Source organism: Polyodon spathula, chromosome 12 (assembly GCF_017654505.1).
Source record: "Polyodon spathula isolate WHYD16114869_AA chromosome 12, ASM1765450v1, whole genome shotgun sequence".
NCBI classification, from domain to species: Eukaryota; Metazoa; Chordata; class Actinopteri; order Acipenseriformes; family Polyodontidae; genus Polyodon; species Polyodon spathula.
This window is the reverse complement of record NC_054545.1, coordinates 33,678,557-33,691,949: the sequence shown is the minus strand read 5'-3', so window position 1 is coordinate 33,691,949 and position 13,393 is coordinate 33,678,557.

Here is a 13,393-nt window from a genome sequence, read left to right as displayed (position 1 = left end):
TACACTTCCAGCTATAAGTTATACCTTACAGTGTTTTTTAGATCGGACTGTGCCTGGGCCCTAACCGCGTTGATTAGCAATTTTGAACATTGATTTATTGCTTGTGTTCTCTTGCTAGTCAGAATGGCTTCATTTACTTTCTATATTTTTAACAACAGTCCTCGAGAAGTATGGAAAAAAAGAAGAGGCACAAGGGGATTAGCAGTAAATCCCTTAAGATATAAAAACAAGAAGGCATATGAAAAATAAATCTTCACAAGCTGCAAAAAACAAAGGGCATGAAAAAAAAGGCTTAAGACCTCTTTTTTAAGAAAACGGGGCAACACTTTGTATAAAGTGTCTCTAATTACTGAATCTTTACATAGTAGTTACATAGTAAATACATGTTTAGTTACACGTAATTACAATGTTATTCTGCATAGATCTTTTCGTGCACTATATTCAAGTACCTAATTGTATCAGAAAAGGGTTAGGGTTGGGTTAAGAGTTAGGGTTCATACATACATTCCTTCAGCATTTGATTGATCTACCAGAGGGTTAGGCCATTCGCATTGTGTGCTCACACAAAGATGCCGCTATCTTCTTAACCTCACAAAAGATATTATGATACAGTGTTCACTAGTTACAGTGCAATTCTTCTGGACTTTTTGGAGGGGGGATATCGGTTTTACAATGAAATCCTGTGTCCATATGCCACTAAGGTTGTAACTAACACAATTGTCTTCATATCTGCTTAGCATGCGTTATGTTTTAACACACAATTCTGTTGCCACTTACATTTTTAAAAGGTGGAGCAAACATCTAAAAGCAGACTTAAAAACAGACAACACAAATATCCTGGAAGACAGTGCAAACTCTGAACTTTGATACTGCAATCATTAAGGCAAAGAAAAAAACAAAAAAAAAACAAACAGTAGAAGGAAGCCCAGGCAATTTTTAGGAGCACTAAGACAATCATTAAATCAGATGTATTCACCTGATTGTCTAGGTGTTCACATTTGCCAATACATTCTCTTGAGTTCAATATTGAATGCTCATCACAGATGGATTGTGCAGTAGAACAGAGTGAGGTGGAATTCCAGTAAGTGCGCTGCAGTCCTCTGCTTTACTAGCATGTTAATGCAGTCTAGATCCATGATGAGTTTTAATCAAAACAGTGTAGGACCCCCACAAATAGCTTTTGTATTAATTGACTTGGATTTATTGCACTAAACCTGCAGTACTTATTGTATCCACATCAAGCATCAGCTTTTTGTTCTGTAAACCTGTACCTTCTGTATTATATAACCTAGTTACAACATGAACAAATATGATGCGTCTAACTTCGAAACAACACTAACGTAGCCCTAGCTCTTATTGAGTCTTTCTATTTATTTAACCACAGACGTTAAGCTCACAAACTGTGGCCATCTATCCTTACGACAATGAAGCAGTAATTAGACAATCTGTCCTTACGACAATGAAGCAGTAATTAGACAATCTATCCTAACAACAATGAAGCAGTAATTAGACTATCTATCCTAACAACAATGAAGCAGTAATTAGACTCAAAAAGTCAGTAGAAGGAAAGCAACTGGAAACTTTTGAGGAAGCCTTTCAGTCTAAAAGTGCACTGAATGAATATATGATAGAAGAAATACGTCGAATATTTAAAATATTATATAGTGGTAACAGGTTGGTATGCTAGTCTATTTATTTAGACACACAGTGTGAAGTTAAACAACCGGCAGACTTTTAAAGTAAAATAAGCGAGATTATAAAAGTATACTTAACAGTCCACTTTTCTTTGTACACAGTAGAGAATCGACATATCTTGCGATAAACTCAGTGTTATAAAAGCAACACATTTTAAATCTCAGTATAGAGCAGCCTCAGGCCTCCACAATGGAACTGACACCTGTCTGTCCTTCAGAGGAAACTGATACAGACCAGTATTTAAAAACAGTTCTCTAGATCATCATCATCATCATCATCATCATCATCATCATCATCATAATAATAATAATAACAATAATGACTCTTAGCTGATTTCTTATTTAAAAAAAAGACATCTTTGTCTTTCTTGTAATTAAAAATCAAACTGACAAACATGGCTATATTATGTTGAAATACACTTAACTGGTTTCCGGTCCTATTTTTTAAAATTCAAAACCCACAGCACTTTATTATCAGCTCAGTCACAGATTGGCTTTTTAAAGATCTGTTGAAAACACTAGACACATAATTGATACAAGTTTAAGGCTGGTTGTGTGTAAATCTGCCTCTTGTTAACATAAACAGCCCAACAAGGTTATTTATCCACTGATCATTAGTGGAGTTATTTACTGGTATTCTTAACCAACCCTAAAATGATCGCTTAACAGTTTTTTTTTTTTGTTAAATTAAATTTGTTTTCAGTCGCTGCTTGCTCTTTTGCGAATCATTGCCAGTCATTATTAGAAGACAAGGGGATATCAATTAATTACTGATTGTGGTGGTTTAACCAAGACTTTTTTTTTTTTTTTTTTTGAAGACCCTTTCAAGTTTTATTAGTTTACAAACAATACATCCCATTAATTCACTACCTGATTATACTGTTTGCTTTTAACACTAACTTAACTGTAGCACAGTGTAGCAGTGTTTAAGATGACTCAATTTTACAAATTGATTCTGACTTAATTCTGTTTCTTGGTGAGTGGAAAATGGCCAGTCAGTATATCTATACCTGATTTGATTTTTGCCACAAAGGGCTCTATCCGTTTCTTCTGAGCAAAGTTTGAATCAAAGCATTAGGGCGATCTACAGTATCAAGTTTCTATGTCATTAAAAAAAACACAGCTGTGTATGCCAATTTACAAAACAGGAAAGAGTTTTTAGTGAGCAAACACCCACTGGTTGTAGTTTAGATGATGGATTGACATCCGCAGGGTAAAATTTAACAAAACAAAGACTGTCAACAGAAAGTGAGTTTCTTCAGAGAGGAAAATAATCACTAATTGTGTATTTCGTAGACACATGCAAAGATGACAGTGGTCCCTTTTTATCAACAACACTAAATCACACTTTGATCTAAATATAATACAATGCAGCAAAGTCTTTGAATGCAGTAAACCTAAGCATAAGGTTACAATTTATCTAGCAAAGTCCATGCAGGAGAAGAAGTTCTTTATAACTGTACCTAACAGGTCTCATCTTTAAATCAAAGCAATGTTTTTTTTTTTAATATGACAGGATAACACATTTATGATAGCATAAAACACTGTGACAGAAAGAAACACCCCAGGTTTTCCATCATTTAGCTGTACACACCAGGACAATGCTAGATCAGTCAGCTACGTGCTGCTTTAGGGATGCATCAATCTGCAAATATCAACCATTAAGCTGAGATGCCCTTAGAAGTTTTTCTTTTTCTTTTTTGCTAAAGAATTGTGTTACTGTCATAATCGGTCTATCCAAAGCAGATTCTACAACGTCTTATGAAATAATGTGAAAATTATTTTTGCCGGCTAGAGAAACAATCCTCAATCAGTAAAACCATTTCTGCTAATTTTATATTCTTCCTGGCAACAAGACCCTTTCTCGAAGATGTCAAACAAGTAGGTGGTGCATTCTTTTCACTACAAGGCCATTAGGGATAGCTGCCAGATATTAGCCCAGATGCAATAAGGATACAGGTCAATTCTTCCTCTTCTTGTATCAGCCCAAGGCATTTCTTTTATTAGAAATTGCACAATCGGACATTTCAAAGCTATTTTCAGCTGCACTGGTAATCTCCTCAATGGGTTTGGAAGCAAGGCTGTAATACACAGAGATACAACATTATTTGCAAATGATTTATGCCGTGCAATTTGAAGAAGTTATTATGGGATGCTTGTGAACATACAGAACAAAGAAACCGGCTGCATTTGTTCTGCCTCTCAGCGCTCCCCCCAGGAATGCTGAAAAAGGTTTGATATCAGCAGGTTAGGCACTATATGAACCATTTGTGTCTGTGGCTTTCTTTTTACTGCACATATTTTGCTTGTCTGTTGTTAATTAAGAGTGCAATGTATGTTCCAAAGCTGACACCACAAAGTGATCACAGTGCACATAGGTGTTATGATATGGCGATACATTTTATATGTGTCAGTACACTGTGTCAGTAAAATGTAATTATGTTTGAGCAAACACATTTTCTTACTGAGTTCATGCTACACCCATGAATAGTAAAACTCTATTCATGATACCTGACACCAAGCTGAAGCATGTGGAAGAGAATTAAGCTTACAATTTGCTTGAAACATTATAAATATGTGTTTAAAAAATGGATGGAAAGTACATTTAGATATTTTGTTTAGTATAATATAGGTATTTTCAGAAATATCCTCCACCCCTTATCTTGATATGATATAGATAGATGCATCTTGCATTTAATACTGTATTGATTTCCAGTCAACACCATCATAAATAATATATTGGGCTGACCTTTTGATTTCAGTCTGCCCCTAATATATTGTAATCTGGTGTAGTTCAATGAACAAATGTTCTTAAATGTTTTCAGGGACACATTAAACCCAATAGTATTAACAGTAATCCCCCATGCCTTTAAAAATGGTGACAGCATTTAAACACGCACAAGGATCCTCTTATAAAGTGTAGTCAGAATTGTGTATCACAGTGCACACTTACCAACATTCTTTAGCATATATTGAATCTGAGAGCATAAAGCCACCACAACCCTAAAATATCCTCTCCAATACAAACAGATTATTTTGCCATCTGTAGGTTTAATCATCCTCCTCTCAAACTCATAGATGCTATTTTGACATGTTCAGCTTTCCACTATATTTGCTTAATTAGCCAGATACCATTAGCTAGGGCATTTACATGTTAAAAATAAATGAATAAATAAATACAAATGTTGCCAAAAATAAACCCTGAATATAGTAGAGGGTTATGTCTATGTTCCCCATACACTAAGGCTCACCGTTATTTGATAGCTCAGCAGCTGTTAGCATTTAAATATAGGTTGTAAAAGAGCAGGGTTGATTTGTGATAACAGGTTCTTTGATTTAGCAAGGTACTAACGACAAGCATCCACATTCATTTTGAGTTGACTTCATATGTTCAGTTTTGTTTAAGTGCTAGATGCTGGGGTCTTTCCTGAGATACAGGACTACAGTTGTGATACAAAGTCTGGCCTTGCTTATACAGTGTTTTTTCTTCAGAAAGAAACACACGTTTTGCTATATAGAATTAAGTAATGAACATATGTAAATATGAATTAGCGCCTTAATCGATTATGGCTCCCACAAATTGTATGAATAGGGAACAATGAGGTTTACAATTGTGAACAATTGGTGAAGGGCTCAGTGAAGTAGTTCTGAAGAGCATATCTCATGTTTTCAAAGTGCAGTACCAGGGGGTTGGATCGGAACCAAACATACTTCATTAATCTATTGGTGCCAATAATGGATCCCAAGCAGTGTTTTTGTGTCTTCTCAGAGATGATTTCAGCCAGGGTCATTGGAACTGGCTTTGTATGGCTTCTATCGTATACAGGGGTCACAGTTTTGTTCAATAGCTTTCAGCACCCGCACTATTAAATTGTTCCAGCAGCTCTGATCACAGCTACATTTGTTATTCTTCTCTAGTGAGCCATCCAGCTCATTTTATACATCCCAGCTCCTACAAATTTTCCTGGTAGGTGGTTCAGGAAATTAAGAAATGAGAGCTACAGTATGTTACACATTGGGGGAGTTTCCACGCGTGGTTATTTCCGATGCGGGTGAACGTTTGGGAGAACAGCTCGAGAGGATCAGGTTTGTGGCCAAAAATAACGGCCACAGAGAGGGATAGGGTAAATCTCATTTACTCGTGAGTATGACGTAAAACACAAGAAATTCACACCTATTTTCACACGGAAACCCGTGGCCACTTCTCCCAATCCAGGCAGCCTTGGGAGCATAAGTGGAAGGTGTCTGTCACAGATCTCTATAGTCCTACGTCTCCTCTGGTTTCCATGTACAGAGAACAGGTACATGAGAGAAACTCACCTGGAAATCCATGGTTGTCAGGTGACATCTTGTTTGAGTGAAACTGGTTTAAAGCACAGTGTTAAGCTCATGTAATAAAGCTGTGATTTATAAATGCCTCGTGCCTGGTTGTTTAATAATATGTTTTACTGCTCTTGCCCAGATTGTTTTTCAAATGTCCATTGGTGGGTAACATTTCAACTCATTTATTGCATGACTTATTAAATAAAGAAAAAAAGAAACTAACTAACCTGGAGGTATATAATGAAACTGTCCAACCCAGCTATTGTAGATCGCCATGGCTGAAAACTCCCACTCGTCAATTACAAATGATGTGTCTCTGTACTTGTTGATTATACTTTGGATACCAAACCTTGATAGTCAAGTGATGCGAGCAATTTCACTCAATGCGTTTCCTTCTTTATGCAAGTCAAGGTTAAAATAGTAGAAAACACTAGTGAAAGCTTTGAGTAAATTGCTCATAAATTGATGATGCTCATAATGCATCAGAGTAGAAAAATGCAACATGTCTAAAACTTTTGCACAGCAGTGCTTGATATACAAATAACTTTTCTGAAATAATACTATGTTTTATTCCTTAAATTCCATGAAATTGAAATATTCCTGACAGCTAAAATAAAGCCAGTTCATAAAACTGGGAATCATATAAAAAAATTAACAGATTAGCAAATGAGAGTGTCCAGTATATTTTACCATTTCCCCTGAAAATGAAACGCTTTTTGAAATGTTTTTAAATGCTTAAACAAAGCCAGTTAATATATCAATGCTGCAGCTGTATACACCAGAGCAGAGTTATGTCCCAAAAAAACTGCTTAATCCACAATAGCCTTGACCCTTGTTAGTTTTAAGATTGTATTTCCTTAAAGCAATTCAGAATTAGGCTGGTTAGGAAAGCTAACACATTTGGAATTGCAGAACAATGGATTTGTAAACACGGCAGATAATTCATCAGAAAGACAAATGATGCAGATACTGCATGGCTAATCACCACTACCCCATAAGGGATTTGAATTGGATTGAAAAGCCCTTATTAAGAGTTGAGGAATTATTTTATTAAAAGGTGTGTTGAAGATCTTTTTGTTCTTCAGATTACTATACTTTCTTTTTTAAATGTTGACATCACTTCCTGTGGAAATGTCCATGCTATGGTCTGACACAGGAATTGTTACAGTAGTTTCTACAGCTATAGAGTGGACCTGGATAAAATGAAAGGGAGAAGCACACTGGATGACTTCCACTGCTACTTTGCTTGGAAAAGCACTTTCACATAAGAAATAAATAAATCGCTTAAAAATGTCAGAATGCAATTTAAAAGATTAGTAGGCCTGTTACCTCTTAAAAGGTAATGATATCATTTTATATTAACAACTGTCATAAAATTTAACTGTTGTGAACCAGGCTATGCCACTTCACAGTGACGTTTGCATTAAGATTATGAATTTTTGCTTTAAATTTGTTTTTCACCACCCTGTAGATATGACCTAATTTAGCTTAGTGGGGCCTTTCATGGCTTGGGGCTCTGGGCGATGGCTGGTTGCTAGCCCCTAAAACTGACTCTGGGTACTAGGTATAATGTTATTATTATTTTTTTAAGCCTTGGTGCTCACTCTTTTATAAATAGGTCAATGCACTACATTGAAAAACTGCACCATTTATTTTCCATAGATATAATTTCACATTTTAAACAATCCAGTTATTTGTGTTTGCACAAAAGTAGCTTCCTTTGAAACCTGGAAATGCTATCTGCCCCACAGCACTCACTGGGAATTCTCTGAGTACACTTTTATCAGGTATTTCCAGATGTCTCATACATGTATGAGCTGCATTGTTCAAGAGAGCAAACCAATACATGTGCTTTCCATGATTAATCAACAGCACTAAATCAACAGTACTTTATACAAAATATTTGGGTTTCCTAACATACTCTCAACCATTGATTAAACTAATGTGGCAAACCAAGTCTCTTCATGAATGAATTAGCCTGAGAAAAGCCAGCTTCCTTATCTGTGCGTATGTGAGGCTCTTACAAAGACAAATACAACACTACCGACACAAGAGTATCGCGTTGCTTATGTCATGACGATCAATCAGGGCTATGCATTTTGTAGACACTCAAATATGTAAGCTGACTAGCAGGGCTCTTTCAGTTTAGAATGAAACTAGGTTATGGTATACAAGATTGTTGACTTTTCTTATTAAATAGAATGGGCAAGAGCTAGTTCTCAAACTAGCCATTTCCAGTATCCATCTTCATCCAGTTACCCTGTATTGTTAAGGAAGGCTGTATTCAGAAATGATTCCATCCTGCACAACCCAATTGCTAAGTAGTTCTGCTGTTTCATAATGATATGCCATGCTTGGCTATTCCAAAAGGAATTAATTTGCATAGTTAGTGGCCAACTTGTGAAAAACATGTCATATACATCTAGCCATTGAGCAGAGTTTCACCTATATAAATAGGCAAATCGAATCAAGACAGTGCGACAGCTTGTGTCCTCGGTGGAACCACTGCAATTTAATCGGGAAGGAATATGCATTGGTTTTTGAGTACGATAAACAGAAAGCATGATGGTTCAAATGAGATAATGCAAAACAAATAGTGTGAGGGAAATCATAACCTACTTGGGAACTCGTTATTGATTATTTTTGCATTACCTACTGTACTCTGAACCCCACTTCTGAACCCAACCATATGCAATTATGAAATTTGCAGAAGATTCCCCAAAACCAATTTAATGCTAAATGATTTGCATATACTTACCTGCCCAAAAAAGGGCATCAATTATGCAGTTGGGTGAGAAAGGTTAATATGCTGGTTGGGATTTGTTTAGTTTAACTGCTTTGTGAGGGGTGAGATGTACTTAGGCAGCAAGCACTCTGACAGTAACATACCGATCTTACTTTCTGGTTACTTACAGCTATGGCCAAATGTTTTGCACACCTCAAATTTTAGGATTCAGACATAATTTAAAAAATAATAGTAACTCTATCAACATAACTTAGAGCTTTTATTTAACATCACGTAATCAAAGAAACTACAAAATGATATCACAAAAGTAATAAAATATTCACATATATATCATATAATATATATATATATATATATATAATATATAATATAGATATATCTATATCTCCACACACACACACACACACACACACACACACACACACACACACACACAATAGTTACAGATGAATATAGAGCAATTCAACTTTTCCAAGTTTCTGGTTTCAGTTCACTGAATGACCTATATACTTAGATTCACAACATGAAAAAATTGTTTGATGTATGATTATTGCACATGAATGACACCAGGGACATTGCTTCAGCAAGCCTATGGAAACAAGATTGATGCAGTGAAATGGCCATCCTAGCGTAAAGAAAAAGTTCTTTATGATTCTTTAAAATCGTTGTAGGATCCCATGAAAAGAAATCAAAATAAGAAATTTTTAAAAAATCATTAGAAATGTGTAATCACACTTTGTAATAATGGAAGGAATGCTTTAATGTGTTTTTGCTTCCAAAGGAATTTGATTCAGAATTATGGTAAGTATCACAGGCTAAACCATGAGTTTATGTCAGACCATCCTCAGGTTATTAGCAGATACTGAACCATTCAGTATGAGTCCACAGACTACACTGAAAGAAGTTTTTTGTTTGTTTGTTTGTTTGTTTTTCTCAGGCTGCCTCAAGTAAAAATCTACAGTGCATTAATGATCAACCAAGGCAAAGAAGATCACTTAGCCAATATGCAAAATATGTGTTGCTATTATTATTATTATTATTATTATTATTATTATTATTATTATTTATTATTATTATTATTATAGTATTATTATTATTATTATTATTATTAACATTTGGTTATCTTAAGTTCACAGCTCTCTAGAATTGGTATATGGTTGTTTAAAGCAATCAATTCCAACTTTTACACAGCAGATTATGTTTTGTGCATGAGATGCTGTAATATGTAATCCCAGAAAACAAATACAAAACAAATGGTTGACTTACAACCATCAAAAGTGACACTGTATGAGTTTATAACTTTCAGAAAATCCCATATCAAACAGATACTGTAAGATCACATTTTAAAATGAAATCAATGTCGGAAAATCTCTGTCACTTGGCAGACTATAAAAACAATAATCTCTTTACTATAAAAAAAAATATGCCAGTGACTAACAGTTGTTATTTCATAATGCTTTAATATAAATATTTGCACAATGAATTCTGTTTAATTGATGTACATTTAATAAAAGGGATATTTACGTTTATAATTACTGTATACAGGGTCACGTTTTAATTAGATCTGGTTCAATTGCATAGAGACACAAAAGTCATTTTGTGATATTTCTGACCACAAGGGGTAGTCAGTGTAAACTGATCCTGTTCTTATTTTGCGAGAGAAGGAGTTATTTCTGTATGTAAAACTGATAAACGTTATAATGATAATTAAATTAGTCATACTACACAGTAACCAACAGTAAACATCATGTAGCAACAACTGTCTGTTAGAGATGATGGGGCCCACGTACGTTTTTAGACAATTACACAATTTTAATATGTAGCTGATATATATTACATGGATCAAACCTGTTATATTTTAACTATCTTTTCTCAGGCTAATACGTTTGTAATTTGCTTTTTATGTGAAATAAATTTTATAGATGGCTTCACAGCCCAGGCCCATTAAAGCTGTGAAAGTATCCCTATAAAGAATGATAATTTACAAGGGATATCCTCTTCTGGAAAAAACATCAAGCACCAATTATCCCTTGAAACTATTCTGGAAGCATGCGAAACAAGAGGCTTGATTCTGTGTTTCCTCAGTTCAGAAAATTATCTACTTCAGTGATAAGGTAAATAACTGTCAAACAAGATATACGTGAATGTTGGCATGCTTGAGAGGTCAATAACATTCCACAAACATGTATGATGGTAAGCAGGGGATCTGCCTGATGACAAGTGATTGAAGTCAGAAGCAGAAATCTGACAGTTTCTTCAGCGTCTGGATTGGGATCCGGAATATGAAAGACAGGGAAGAAAGTTTTAAAAAGACATTCTTGGTCTTCCTTATCTATGATGTCTAAAGAGACAAAAACAGCAGATAAATGTTTGATTACATATGTGGTAAATTAGGGATTTTTAAGTCAAAGGTATGTTACATCAATTGTCTCTAATTACTGTGTATTGACATAGCAGTTAGTAAATACATGTGTACTTACACATAATTACAATGTTATTACGCATAAATACAATGTACTTAAGGTGTAAATCTTACACCTTAAGTACATTGTATATATGCGTAATACAATTGGAATTGTGTGTAAGTATACATGTATTTACTAAGCAGCTTCTATGTAAATACAGAGCAATTAGAGAGACTTAATGTATAAAGTGTTACCTTGTCAAATAGATAATCTTACTAAAGCATTTATTTTCCATTTTGATGCATTGAATTTGAAGTAATGTGCTTATTTAGCTGGTATACCATGAAACAGAGAGCATTCTCGTGTTGAGCTCCCAAAATACCTCAACAGCTCCTCATACCTATTTGTTCAGCTATGCCCAGAAACAGACAAGGCTGTTATTATTGCTCTTCAAACATGAAATAAAATAGTAAACTAAAAACTAGCTAACAGTGTTTAATATAGAATCAGAAAAAGACAGTATTTACATTATGCAATGAAGAGATTAAGAACATGTACACAGTGGAAAATAAAGCCTTTATTCATATTTATTGATTGTATTTTCTCGGTTAATTTATGTTTAGCGACTCAGCAGGGAATTTAGAATAGTATTCTGAACATGATTTAAAACTGACACTGTGGTGGGTAGCATTGATACCATCAGTGTCTTATATTTTAACTAGATTAGGTTAATTTATTGACAGCTACTATGAGCGGTAATTTATTTAATGAGAGGCAGACTCTTTGGTAGGCTGGTTGGTGCTAGGATTATATTGGAATTCTGGTGTCGATATAGCGACCTTGAAGAAGGACAGATAACAAAACAAACCAAATTGTAATAAAGATAGAGTCTGAGTTTTTTTGGGGGGTAATTTTAACAGAACATACTAACATACTTTCTCACAGTCCTGTTGTTTTGGTACCTCTTGAAAGCAGCTACATGTAAAACAATGGCATCATGTAATCTCAGTTTGAATTGCATTCTATTTGAATCCTGTCATTTTATAAACTGGTACATGTTTGATTGTTAAAATGTTTCACTGTCTGTGACTTTAACCAGGTCAGATGAAATAGAATATGAGGTTCTAGGAATTAACATTTGCTAAGTGTTGTATTATGATGGCTGTCAAGGTGCTAAAAATAATAGGATCTATTAAATTGTGATGTGATGTGAAAAAACTTCAGAAAATGCTTCCTAGTACTGTATAGGTTAACTTTTTAAAACATAATATTGAAGTAATTTTTGAAAAGTCAAGCCAAATTTTTAAAATATCAACACAATTCAATTACGGTGTGAGGAGCATCACTTCAGTTTGATGTCTAGGGAATATCTGATGAGATATAGTATTGTTTTTATACTTCTCATGTTTTAATAGCATGCTCTCATATAAGGGCTTTTTATTCTCTAGAACGTAAATTTTCAGAATCTAGACAAGTATGATGTCGCTATGATGACATCAACATTAGAGGAAAAAGAACATTCCATTCTGAGTGTCAGAAGTCATTGTAAACATAGCCAATATCAATATTTGAAACTAGTGCATGCTTTATTGAGCATCCACCTGAAACACAAATAAATACATTTCATAGACTGAAAATCTTGCTTTAATCTCAGCATAGACTGAACAACCTGGTCCAACTGAAAGCCCACCTTCTAGAATATGCCCACCCTGCATTCACCTAGGGAAGTACTGTTGTAGAGGTGAGGTTTAAAGACAAGGAGGCAACCTGATCAAGCCCTAGACAGGATTTGTTTGTATGAACCAGCACGATGGAAAAAAAGGCTGATGCCTATCTCAGTATCACTAAAAGATTTAAGGTGAGCTTTGTAACGTTATACCTTACTCTGGCACAATGTTACTAACAAATCATGTTCAAACAATCACCTCTGTTACTGTAATAGGTCTCCCTGTATGAGGAGTTGGATAATCAAGTCATGAATGATCAAGTCATGCATGATGTAGTGGTTGTTATCATCCATTTATCACAAAAGCATCTGTTACTATATACTAAAGCCATCAATTCCATACAGTACTGTAGTACTGGAGAGATGGTGCTTGTATAGCACTCCAATGGGCACCAGTGGTCAGTAATGCAGACATGGGGAAAGACTGGCCCAAAGCACTACAATATAGATCACTGTTTAGAAATAAGACAAGTTGTGATCTTAATTAGCTCATATGTTC